At 41.4% G+C, this 12,198-nt stretch overlaps 1 long non-coding RNA gene across 1 annotated transcript in view; it reads left to right on the top strand.

Moving 5' to 3' along the window:
• The window catches only part of LOC128075177 (uncharacterized), a 35,879-nt gene extending 24,118 nt beyond the window's left edge, over positions 1-11,761 (top strand). The window contains exon 3 of the long non-coding RNA XR_008203685.1: positions 3,414-11,761. This is a non-coding gene — a long non-coding RNA (uncharacterized LOC128075177). The remainder of the gene's footprint in view (positions 1-3,413) is intronic.
• Positions 11,762-12,198: the final 437 nt, after the last annotated feature.

Raw genomic sequence — 12,198 nt, 5'->3', positions numbered from 1 at the left:
ATTGCAGCTTTGCTTTTGAATTGTACTCAGCTAGAAGAACAGCTCCAATTTCTTCACAACTCTATGCAAAATTGGAGAAATAAATTAAACTGCTGATCCTAATGAAGTTTCAAGCCTCTCATCTACTTCACTGACAGCTGATCACAGAAGCAATGCAGAAACTTCACAGTGCCAAGGCATGAGTAGTCATGACAATAAAAAGATCCATAAAAGAGTTTTACAATATATTGTTGAGATCTTAGATTTGTTTTGGAGCTTTGTGAGAGGTTTTGCTTGAAGCACAGTGAGTTCAGCGGGTGATAAACTCCTAGTATTTTAATTGGAGCTAGATGAAGCATACTTGCTGCGGGGCTCAGGGTGCTGCTTCTGCTAAGATAGAGTTATTGCACAAAACTAAAGCTTCTGTATATTTAGTACGCGACTAGAAAGAATTCTACAAAACTCTTTCCCTCTTCCTTCCACCATTTTTGCTGGTGGGCACAAGAATGTGCGGAGGAAATGTAGCAGTACAGTCAGTAAGCTTTGCATGTTAAAGTTTATTCAACAGCACGCATTACCTTGCCTTGTAAACGTACGTGGAGAGCTAAAGGAACCTACCGTCTCTGGAACCCCGTAGGAATATAGCATAACTTCTCTCCTCTATCAGTAGAAGGAGGGTCAGTCTGACCCCAGGGGACGTAGTCCAGAGAATAGATTTCTTCTCTTTTTTCACTCGAGTGAGAGCATAATCAGTCTCTGCTCTCATTCTGTGAGCTTTGTGCCCTCCATGCTGAGGCTCATCACAGCCTATATGGAAACAGCAGGCAACATGGAAGTGGTAGAGGAAATGGTTTGGATACAGGGCAAGAAGGCAGCAGTTGGGTGCTTGATACAGACACTCTGTGAAGGCCTGCAAAGCCCTGTGGGTGTTCTGCTTCTTAGAAAAGTATTGCTCCTTGGTTCTTGGAGAAAAGTTCCTGTTCTCACAGTGACCTGGTTTGGAGAAATAGAATTGTTCTGCAATATGTCTGAGTGCGCAGGGCCGATCTAGGTGCCTCAGAGGTGAGCGATACCAACCTAGACAAGGGAATTTGAAATTGGCTTGTTAACATGCCAAAGTTTCTTGCTTCGTGTCCCTAACTAGAGAGTTGAAACTAATGGAAAAGACAAGACAAATCAGCCCAAAGGAATGCAGGTCTTATTTCATACTGCATCCCCAGCATGTTCACACAAGCTGCTGAGTGGGTGGGCAGCGCTGTGCTCACTTCTGCCTGTTTGGAACTAGTGAAAATGTTTCTAAGTCAGATGCTTCTTTTTTGAACTTTTGTATTTTTCACTGTGGAAACCACCGATGGTCAGGAAGTTGAAATGGTTGACTGAACAAAAAATCTATGCTAAGTTAAATGCCTGAAAGAAAGCTGGTGAAAGCCACTGGGCAGACTGCATGTTCACGACTGAAATTTGCAGCTCCTTGTTTCTTGTCAGCACTTACCAAAGTGTGATGGGACAATATTTGGGGCATTAAGTAAGGCATTTACAGTCTGAAGGTAGTTAACTTACCTTGGCTTTTGGCTAATTATGGAGAAAGACACGAGCAATAGAGTTCATCTGATGCACTGTGAGTAAAGGAGTAGACAAAACACACAGAGGACATCCATGAGAATCCTACAAAAACTTGAATCAAAACAACATAGAACAAATCTATCAACGCCCTTTTTGGAGGAAGAGAACAAAATGAGAGTGCCCTTTCAAATTCAACTAGGCTTTCACTTGAACAGAAAAACTTCTCCCACATAAAGAACCTTTAGGGATTCAGTTAAAATCCTTTAAGATAAAATATATACCACATCTCACTCTCCTCAAAGAGCATTATTATGTTCATTCCCATTAACTCCCCTCCTCAGGGTGTTTCCTATGTCTGCAGAACATATTATGGCCATTTGCTTCTGAATGTTTTTGCAGGAATGTCACTGAATTTAAGTCAGAAAATGGCTAGAACTGTGAACAACATTTCAAAGACTATAATAAGAGTGTTTCAGCAATAAATAAATCAGCAGATAAAAATGTTTCACCAATTCCCTGTCAGGCCAATCACAGTCAGAGCTTGAAGGTGAAGGTAAGATGATTTATTTGATGTATCCTGATATGACACTATCCAAGTAGACCTCTGCCAACATTTTGACTTTAATTTTGCATTGCAGAACCCTACTGAAAGACGCTTGGCTGCTGTTGAGCCATTTATTTATTTCTAATAGCAGCCCTTTCACACTCAGATGTGAAGTTGAAAAACTGGCATTGATGTTCCTCTACCAGTCTTCATGTTCTTTACCCTTGAATATCTGTGCTGCGTATATGTGCAGGTCCAGCTTCCTCACTGGGCAAAGATCTGTTTAATCCAATTCACAGGGAAGCAGTATGGTCATTCTTGTACTAAGAAAAATTCTTCATGAGGATTAGGTAAAACCTGTTCATAAATAGGCAGTCTTTTAACTCTTCCACTGTTGTGCCTACTGGCTCAGGTGGTTTTTCTATCTAGGTAGGAATACTTTGATTTTGAAGTTCAATTCTCTCACTTTCTCTTGCAAGCTTAAACATATTCTATATGAGTTTCCTACTGGACAGAGAAATGGCAAGCTCCTGTTTCTCAGGAAAACGAGTTCATTATCATCAGCTCTGTACAAAATGGTTTGCCAGATATTCTTAGCAGGATGTAGAGTCACTCCTGGGCCTGTGGTGCAGTCCTTGTGGTGTGGAAGATGAGCTTTTGAAAGCGTTTCAATTTTTATTCATTAGCGTGTATAAAAATAGGACAGCTGACCTATCCAGAAGCAAACAGACAGCTTGTACCACATCACCCAGCAAAAGTATGGGAAAGAAGACAGGAGATGCACCAAGGTACAGCAACGCTGTGTCAGAACAAAGGGTATCTGCCCCTCACTGTCGTCTGCCAGTGCTTGCTGCTGGCAGCTACTTGGAGGACAGGCACATGAAAGAATAAAAAAGTGGAAAGTCTTGCAAGTAATTTTTCCTCTTCAATAGATCTCTCTTCCAGGTACTTGCTTGGGCCCAAGCACTTGGAGCCCTTCTAAACTTTTCGCGGCAACATCTTTTGTCAAGTAATTCTGCAGGCTGACTACCTGTTGTGTTAGCTTGCCAGCCATCTCCTCTACCTTCAGGCTGTCTTCTTCTAGCTTCATTTTATGGCCATTCATTTCTGTATTGGAGCAGACAGTGCACAATTGGTGCCCACCTATCTGATTCTAGCTGCTCTTGGTCTGTAGATCACTGTCTCACCTGCACTAAGATGGCCCCTTTTTATAACGAGCACCGTATGGAAATTGTTCCTTGTCTGGAAGCTGTCCTGTAGCTGTGCTCATTGTAGTTAACTTTCTCTGGATGTTTTTGTTCTAATGCAGCTTTTTTTTTCTTTTCAGATTATGGGAAAAGAACCACGTTCTGTACTGAAGATGTGGAAGAGCCATAGATTTCATAGTCAGATAATTAGGTTTACTTTGTTGTTCATGTCTTTTTGATATGTATTATTTTTTCTTCTACTTTATTTTTGCTATTTTGACTCTTACTGCATTTCCATTTTAATGGAACTTAAAATCCTAATGCCAACCTGTAATTCCTGATGGATAATTATCAGGTTTGAATCCTTAGTCTCCTATGTGAAGCTATGAATTTTTTTCCATATGCAACATTGCCTACGTTATCATTCATCTGCCATTCTGTTGCCCAGCCCCTCAATATTCAATGGCTTCTTAGCAATTCTTCCCAATCTACCCTCATTCATAGCATCTCAAGTAATTTTTTATCAGCAGTAAACTTTCTCACCTTTTGCCAGTTATTTGTGAGCACACTGAATATCAGTATAGATCCCTGGGGAAATTAGCTGATGATCTCTCTCCATTGTGGAAGCTTACCTTTTTGTTTTTTGTCTTTTAATGAGTTGCTTTTCCTTGAAAGGACTTTTCTTTCATTCTATGGCCATGCAACTTCTGCATACGTGTGATTAAAAGGAGAAAAGTCAAAATATATCATCACCAGAGGCAAAAATTCTGCAGATCACAAAACTCCAGGCAAAGCCAATCTGTGCTCGAAAGGTAAATACAGCCACACAGGAGTCATGATTGATGTCCTCCCAAAAGAATCATTTAAATCCAGACAGCTAGGACATGTTATCCCAAAATGTGTCACCAATGCTCCAGACAGGGCATTCACTGTGCCAGGGAAAGAATTGCCAGGCATCTGCAAAGAGGCATAAATACCTAGGCGTAAAGGAGGCTTGCTTACTTTATTTCACTAAACCGTTTCTCTGCTTCCATTCTCTAATGAGCATCGTAAACTCTTGCACCCCTGCTAAAAAACAAACAATAATGTTGCCTCCTCTTCTTTTGCCCATAGGGTGTTTCCCCATTACATTCTGTCTCTTCCAGAAGCCATTTGCCTCTTCCCCAGCTACAACTTCTCTACCTGCTCCAGCAGCTGCTTTCCTTTCATGCTGACCTGGGAGGTTTCTTCATCTGGGCATTTTGGTAATCCCGTTTGCCCCACCCTTTGCTTTCGTGCAGCTCTTGGTGAGCTGCAAAATGCAGTGGGACGGTGGGGAGCAGCCTGGGGTTAACCTCTGCCAGGAGCTGAGGAAGGAGGAGCTTTGTGCACCGATCTTGCTGAAGAAGAAAATGATTCTGAGGTGTAAACCTTTAGAGTAGTCAGATCTAAACCATATACTGCTTAGAGTTTGTTAGTTGCCTGAGGAAAATTTGGAGATATGAGCCAGACAATTTTTTTTTCTTCAAGCTTTATCAGGTGGTGAAATGAGGATATTCTCTCTTTCTGAACATTCTTTCCCCGTTGAACTGCTTCCCTTCTTACACTGGCAGAGCCATGCAGTGTTCTTGCAGGTCTCTCATTCCGGAGTTGATGTCGGTAGAGGAGACTGTGGCTGTGCATGCTGATTTTGGCCAGCTTAGTGAGATTCACATGTGGTTGAGCCGAGAGCCGTGGTCAGGCTGTGTTACTCTTTCCTCATGTAACTATCATCCTAGTTGTGGACACCAAGCGCTGCCAACTTTGACAAAGTCCTGTGGCTTTGCAAACAAGAGCAGCATCTTCTAATAGAATACGTTGGGCAACTTTTACTGCAGGTATCAAAATAGCTCCCGAGAGCCACAATAATGGGGTCTTACAGCAAAAGTAGTTTAGTTACACAAAGTTCTTCATGTCGGGACCACTGTTCTATTCAACACATCTGCATTCATATCTCAGGTTTAGGAGTCCTGGAAGGCTAGCTATGAATTTCTTTTATGAAAACCTTTGTGTTCTCTAAGTCAGCGCATATCCCCACTATGTGTTGAGCTATGTTGTGTTGGTATCTCTGCTTAGAGGACCTGTTTGTTAATTACTATCTGATCTATTTAACTAACAGTAAATGAGTCAGTATTACAGGATTGGGTTGGTTTTCTATCAGAGCAAGTTGATGGTTTATAAAAAGACACAGTAATGACGTGGATGTTCAGGAAGTACCTACAGTATCTTGTTGTTGTTTGTTTCCCCCCCCTTCCCACTCCCCCCCCCAAAAAATGTGGTGGTGCCTGAACACATAGAGTCATTAAGGTTGGAAAAGACCTTTGAAGCTCATCTAGTCTGACCAATGGGTATTGCTGAGAGCCAAAAGGAAACCTTCTATAGGATCTTTGCCTGGTGCTTTGAGTTTACTGATTACTGCCATGTGAAATATCAGTCCTCATGTCATCCCCTGCTCACTTGTGTCACACTGGAAGGACAGAGTCCTATTTGGTCAGTCCCCACCTTAACCCTACTCTCAGGCTAGAAACTCAACTATTGCACAGTGGTTCTTAAAATCAGTTTGTCTTAAGATGGAGCTGCGAATTATAGCTGTTTCAATCCACAGCCTCCTTCAGTTGTTTATTTTGTTGAGGGCAGCACTAAAGACCCCCCCAAATATTGATTCTCTTCAGAGGATGTACTGAACTGCCAATATGAGGGAGTGATCTCTAACTGCGTGCAAGTGCTTTTACTGACTTGAGGCATATTTCTGCAGGTGCCACATTTGGGGGAAAAAAAGGTCTTGAATGAGACCCTAGAACATGCTAAATATTGCAGAGAAGCATCCCAATGAAGTATTTACAGATTAAAAAAATCCTGATTCTGAATTTACAAAACATGATTTCCTCCATCTGTGCTCTGTGCTCATCATTTTGTTACAAACCATTCCATTCCTTCATCACTAATAGCTGTCTTTGAATGCTGAATTGGCTCATTAGGCTCTTTTATCCCATGAATGAAATTCTTCCTCTGAGTCAAACAGGCACTCCTTTATTTTTCCCATTGGTTCTTAGTTAAATATATCAGACTGCTTCTAAGTAATCAATAAAGCAGCATGGAAAGACTTCTAATCTTTGAACTGGTGTGGTGCAGGTCTTTTCATTATAATGCCAATGTTTCTTGAAGTCCTGTGTTGGAATGGAAGCTGTTTGCCATAGGTTTAAGCATACAATTACCCTGTTTGCTTTTGTCTGAAGGCTTCTTCCTTTCCTTGCAAGAGAGGATAGCAATTCTAAAAGCCTGACTTGGATTGTGATACAATGTGGCAGTATCTCTGCTAATTAGCAGGGTCATTTTTGTGTCAAACAGCTGTGTGAGTTCGCAAAGAACTGGGCTGCTTTGCTGAATTAGTCTGTCATTCAGTGGAGAAGTTGAAAGGAATGCTCTGCCTTCTGCTTTGATGCTATAGCTCTTCCTGGTTGTTAATACCAGTATTATGATGATACTGCCTGCTGTAAATTCACTCCTTAAGTGATCTGTTGAGCAGACTCTGTTTCTAAATATGGGTGTAAGTCACTTCCTTCTGTTTTACTGGCTTAATAGACTAAGTAAATGAATACAGATGTTTGATTGCTCCCTGAATGAGTGAGTGGAAAACCATGAGTGATTTTCTCAGCATATCATCTTCCAGTAAAGTGAATATTTTTTGGGACCTGGACATCTAGATGTAGTGATGAGGTTGCTGGTTAAAATCCTGCCAAAGATGAGTGAGAAAACTGTCCAATGTACTGCTCACAACTTCAGGGAGGGATGAGAGGGACTGAGGTTATGAGTACATCAAAACATTGTTGCAAGGAAAGCTAAGGCCACTGTGTGGTAGTGGAGGGGAAAAGATGTTCTTTCTGCTCCAGTATGTAACTGAAAAATTGTGATCCTGAAACATCATGGCTCTGTTACCTTGCATTGGTTTTGATGTCAGGCTAAACCAGAGGCCATGGTGCAAGCATCACCATCCAGATGGCAGCTTTACTGAGAGTCAGTGGGAGCCAACTCTTCCTTTTTTTTTTTTCGGTAGCAGGTTGCATTAAGTACAACAATGTGGGAAAAGCATGGGTGACAATTTCTGATGCATTTGCCATCTTGGGGTGTTTAGATAATGGTTTTGGTTAAACTAATGCCTTGTGAGATTGTGTGAAACGGAAAGAGATGAAGGCAAAATCCAAATAAGAGCCATTTGTTTGGTAGTACACAAGAGATGTGTCTATGAGCTGTCATATCATGATGCTTACCATGAAATCAGCCCAACACTAATGCAGACAAGGCAGCGTGTTGCTATGGCCAGCAGCAAGCTGATGCCAGCACACTGTGCATTGTAACCTGGCATGAAAAAGCAGTTGTTTCATGGGAGCACATGGGTGATTTAGAGGTTGATAACAAAGTAGGGTATTTGGACCTTCAGATTTAATTTCTGGATGTGTTTCTGATGTGGTTTGTGATGCTTCACAAGTTACTTACTCTTTCTTCACTGAAGTCACAGAGAGATTAGAAGATTTGAGTGTTGTAGGGCAGTTTGAGAAGTTGCATTGAAAGCCAATTATTCTTATAAGATTGTCCAGTGTTGTTCATAGAGCAAGGCTACGAGACACTCCACAATTCATGTGAGTCTGAAGACAAAACTGTTCAGAAGTCCATGACAGGTGAAATGATTGATAAGAAATGGCAGTCTGAACTAATTCCAATTTTGCTTCCAGTTTGGGAGCTTCTCCTCAGGAGAGCAAAACCTGACATGTGCCACTCTGAATCCTCATGGATGGCACAGTCTTATTGCATTTGTAGCTATTGTTATTAAGAGTCACACAAGGTAACAAATGCTCCTTAAATATTTAGGAAGTTTGATCTAGATGATTTTCAAGTAATTTTAGTACTTGGTCCAAGATTAACAGATGTGGTCTCTACTGTTTTCCTCTGGATACATTTCAAAATAACTTGCTTTCTCTGTAAGGTTGTGGCAAGCTGCAAAAAAAGTCTGGATCAGACTTCACAGAAATTCTGCAGCTGATGGAAAATTTGAAGCCAAGCATCTCTGTGTTATCAATAGCGAAAACTGTTGCCGTATTGGGTTAGCTGTGATGTAACTCAGGAAGTGCTGTTATCTGACCCAAGTACCTGCTATCATACATTCTCTAGGCTTGGGGAAACAATTGGTGTCCTTAGATCTGGTGTTATGCAACCTGACGGGGCCAGAGGCTGGGTGCAGCTCCTCAAAGCAGCACTTTCTGGTTCTTAATGAAAAGCCCTTCCACTGGAGTGTTCTGCTTTTTCACACCCAGGACTGATACTTGGAGTGTAAGTCAACAGCTGTTCAGCTGAATTCAAACCACTTCAGTGTCTGCCAACAAGCCAGCAGTCAGCATTAATATCCCATAGACAATGGAAACAAACCAGCCACTTGTTGAAGTGGGGGAGTCACTGTTGTGCAGCACAAAATCAAAGGCCCACTGTATGCAGAAGTGGTTTTTTTGAAAATGCTGTGAATACTTACTAGTCCATATGGCCTCAGTGTGCTGGACATGTGGAACAAACACCACGTAATTGAGGTCAAGTGAGTTCTTACGGCTGCTATCCAGCACTAAGGCAAACCTTGGAGCTGGCTTACCTGCTGAGACGTACAACACAGCTGGGTGAGGTTAAGCAGAGGAGTGTTCATGGGACACAGGGAATAAAGTGCTGTCACTGATAACCCATTTTCATGGTGGCTTTGTGGAAGCTTTGATCTACTTAAAGTAGGGTAGCTATGCTGCAGTCAATTAAGCTACACCTGAAGATAACCCATAAAATAGGGATCAGTGTATTTACTATCTATCTGCCTGACAGACATGAGGAGAGATATTGTGCCACTTTTAAACATGTGGAATATGTTTTGTATGAATTTTCAGTGTGATAATTTCTTCCTGTGTGTCCTTCTGTCGTGACCATGTCTCTCCATGACAAGCACCTACCCATCGGTCTTAAAAATAAAAGTTGCCCCTTGACAATTGTGTTATAAATATTAACTTCCTACCAGATCTTGTGGCAGAGAACATAGAGTAATTTTGTGAGAGGTCATTGCAGGGCAGAGATTTCCTTCTTCGAAAAGGAAACAGGTGTTGAGTCCAATGTCAATCCAAATAACCATTCTAACAGCATTCCCCATGTGTTGAATTTCTCTCTGCACAGCGGTGTGAGTTAGGACTCCAGGTTTTTTTCCTCATAGCTGTCTCTACAGTGCTTAGAAGAAGCCAGGTGTGTAAGAAAGCCAGTGAAAAAGGTAACCTATTCTTTAAGAGGGAGCTGCTTGTAGATAGGTAGGTAGTGTCTCATCATACTGCCTGTTGATAACCGCTACCATGCTTAGGCTTTGCTGCCTTACTATGCAGCACATCTAGAATTTCCCAGTATTAGGAATTCTTGGGATACCTGCCAGTAACTCTGATTCTAGCTTGATGGGGACAAGCAAAAGTAGGGAAAGATCTAATCTAAGATCTAAGACCTGATTTCAGCAAAGAATCCCTCTAGACAAGAACAACTACTTACGGGAAGGTTTCAGGATGAAGATATTACAGCACGGTGGCAATGTGCAAAATGGATTTAGTCCATTTGAGTTGAACTATTAAAAATATTTGTGATTTAAAATGCTCAGGCACTGAGACTTTCTTCACAGAAACAGAATTTGCTAAAATGATCCCCCCTCATGGTGGCATGTGAGTTGTAAGGCGGTTGCAGTTATTTGTACAATGCTCCTCTGACTGTAAACTGTGTTCATTAGCCTTATGGCCTTCTAATGAATTCCTTTTAAAACATGTGGCTACAAGACTGCTTTGAGAATACAAGTTCCAATCCTAGCCAAAGCCTTTTTGTATTCCAAACTCCATCTTGCACTCTTCAGTTATCTGCAAAACTGTTTCTCTGCTTTTTGTTAACTACAAACCGCATCTCTTCTGCTATGCACTTGCACTCTGCTTCTTCTGTCCCTCTTAACTCTGCCTGGGGGATGACAACTTGGAGCTTCAGCCCCATCTTTTAAAATAGATTGCTCTGTCAGAAAAATGCATACATCTCTTGGATGCTAAACATGCTTCTCCAGGTCGTGAGAATGTTGCTTGCTGGGGCATGGTCAGATAGGACACTCCTTGCAGTTTATTTTCATTAACAGAGAAACTGGTAGAAGGAAATGGTGTTGACTGATAACCTAGAAAAATCTTTTGTATGAAATTTTGGAGAGTTGATCCACCTGCTGTGCTTAGGTCTGGGATCATTAAACAGAACAGTTTTCCCTCTTTGCAGACATGCTATTGCAGGCAGAAGAATGGCCCAGCTTCTTCTGAAGGTCTGCAGATATGGGGTGATTGTCTGCTGCCTGTCAGCTGCAGCAGCATTTAAATCTTTAGGGCATGCATTCACTTTCGTTCTTTGGATACAGAATCAAAGTCTAGATAATTTGTACCATTATTAAAAAGTTACTCTAAGTAAATAACAAAGACACTGTTGCAAAGGGAAATAGGCTTCTTGTCTTTTGTTTTATGTTGGTCTTTGGGTTGTGCTATCATTATGATGCCTGAGTGCACAAGCACACTAAATTATGTGGGATTTACATACCAGGTGATGAATGACTTGGATTCCTCCTCATCCTCATGCATATGCAGAGGAGCACTTACTTTGTTACAGACATGCACATATTGTATTGATATATTCAAGAAGCAGATTTGGTTTTGCATTTGGCTGAGAAAGTGGTGACATTTGCAGTTGTGTGGCCCATTTCTTGTGAATTCTGGTGTGAAATATGTTCCTGGTTGCATGAAGCTGACAGAACTGAGCTACAGGCCTAACTGGCTTTAGCCTTCTGTATATCCCATTAGTTTTTCTAGTTTTTAGGGAGGCAAAGCCCTCTCCCCCTTATTGTCCCCTGTGGACATATTTAAGGGGAATGCTATTAAAAAGCATCTCTAGAAAACTTTCCACACCTCTCCTTCTTCCTGCAGGGTTGGCCACAAGAGGGAACAAGCCAACTCAGCTTTCAGCATGCCATTGCTCAGAGCTATGCTTGCCAAGGAAGGACCCCACAGGATTTCACTATTGTAGAGTAGATGCATTACTGGGAGAAAAGAGACGGCTTTTATGGGGGCGAGGCTGTGCCTTCACTACTGCTCAGCCACTTGGGAAGTCTGTAAAAGCTTTCTGAAATACCAAGCTCCTCCCAAAGCACCACTTGATCCAGTGCATTTTCAGATTCAAAGTTAAGCCTTAAAACTTATCCCTGTGCAAAGACCACCCAAAACTGGCTGGTTGTGCAACAAATTTCTGTTTATAATTTAGTGCAAGGGTCAGATAACTTTGCTATGGTTCAGGTTATCCACCCAGAGAAAGCATGCTCTTTTGCTAAGCATGGGATGCATGAGTCACTTCTATTACCCAGACCTCTAGACATAACATAAAATAGATGGCATGAAATAGCATTAAAGATATTAAAGATGGGAGGAAATTAAGTGTTTTCCCCCTTGCATTTTTGAGCTATAGTGTAATGGGTTTCTAGTGCAAGCTCAGCTACTAATGCACAGATAGGAAGTGAGGACAAACAGTAGAAACCTCAAACTTACTGTAGGATTCAGAAAACCCAAGTCAAGTAAAAAGTAACACAGAAGTGCTTTTGCAATATGAATTTAGTGTTTAGTTTCCCAGCAGGGAATTAGCTTTTATCTACTTCTTAAAAATGTTAGTAAACTGGGTTTATCTTAAGCTGCTTAGAATTTGTGACCCTGGCTTATTGCAGAATTTTCTTTGTTTGACAATGACCATTAAGCCAACAAATCCATATTTTCTTTTTTCATATTTAAAGCTGCATTCTTCAGAAACTAAATTCTTGCTCAACTTAAGCATCCTAATTCAGGTCAT

This window comes from Tympanuchus pallidicinctus, unplaced genomic scaffold (genome assembly GCF_026119805.1).
Source record: "Tympanuchus pallidicinctus isolate F22 unplaced genomic scaffold, pur_lepc_1.0 scaffold1, whole genome shotgun sequence".
In the NCBI taxonomy this organism is placed as follows: domain Eukaryota; kingdom Metazoa; phylum Chordata; class Aves; order Galliformes; family Phasianidae; genus Tympanuchus; species Tympanuchus pallidicinctus.
The sequence above is the reverse complement of the archived record's forward strand: the minus strand, read 5'-3'. Positions and strand labels throughout refer to the sequence as shown.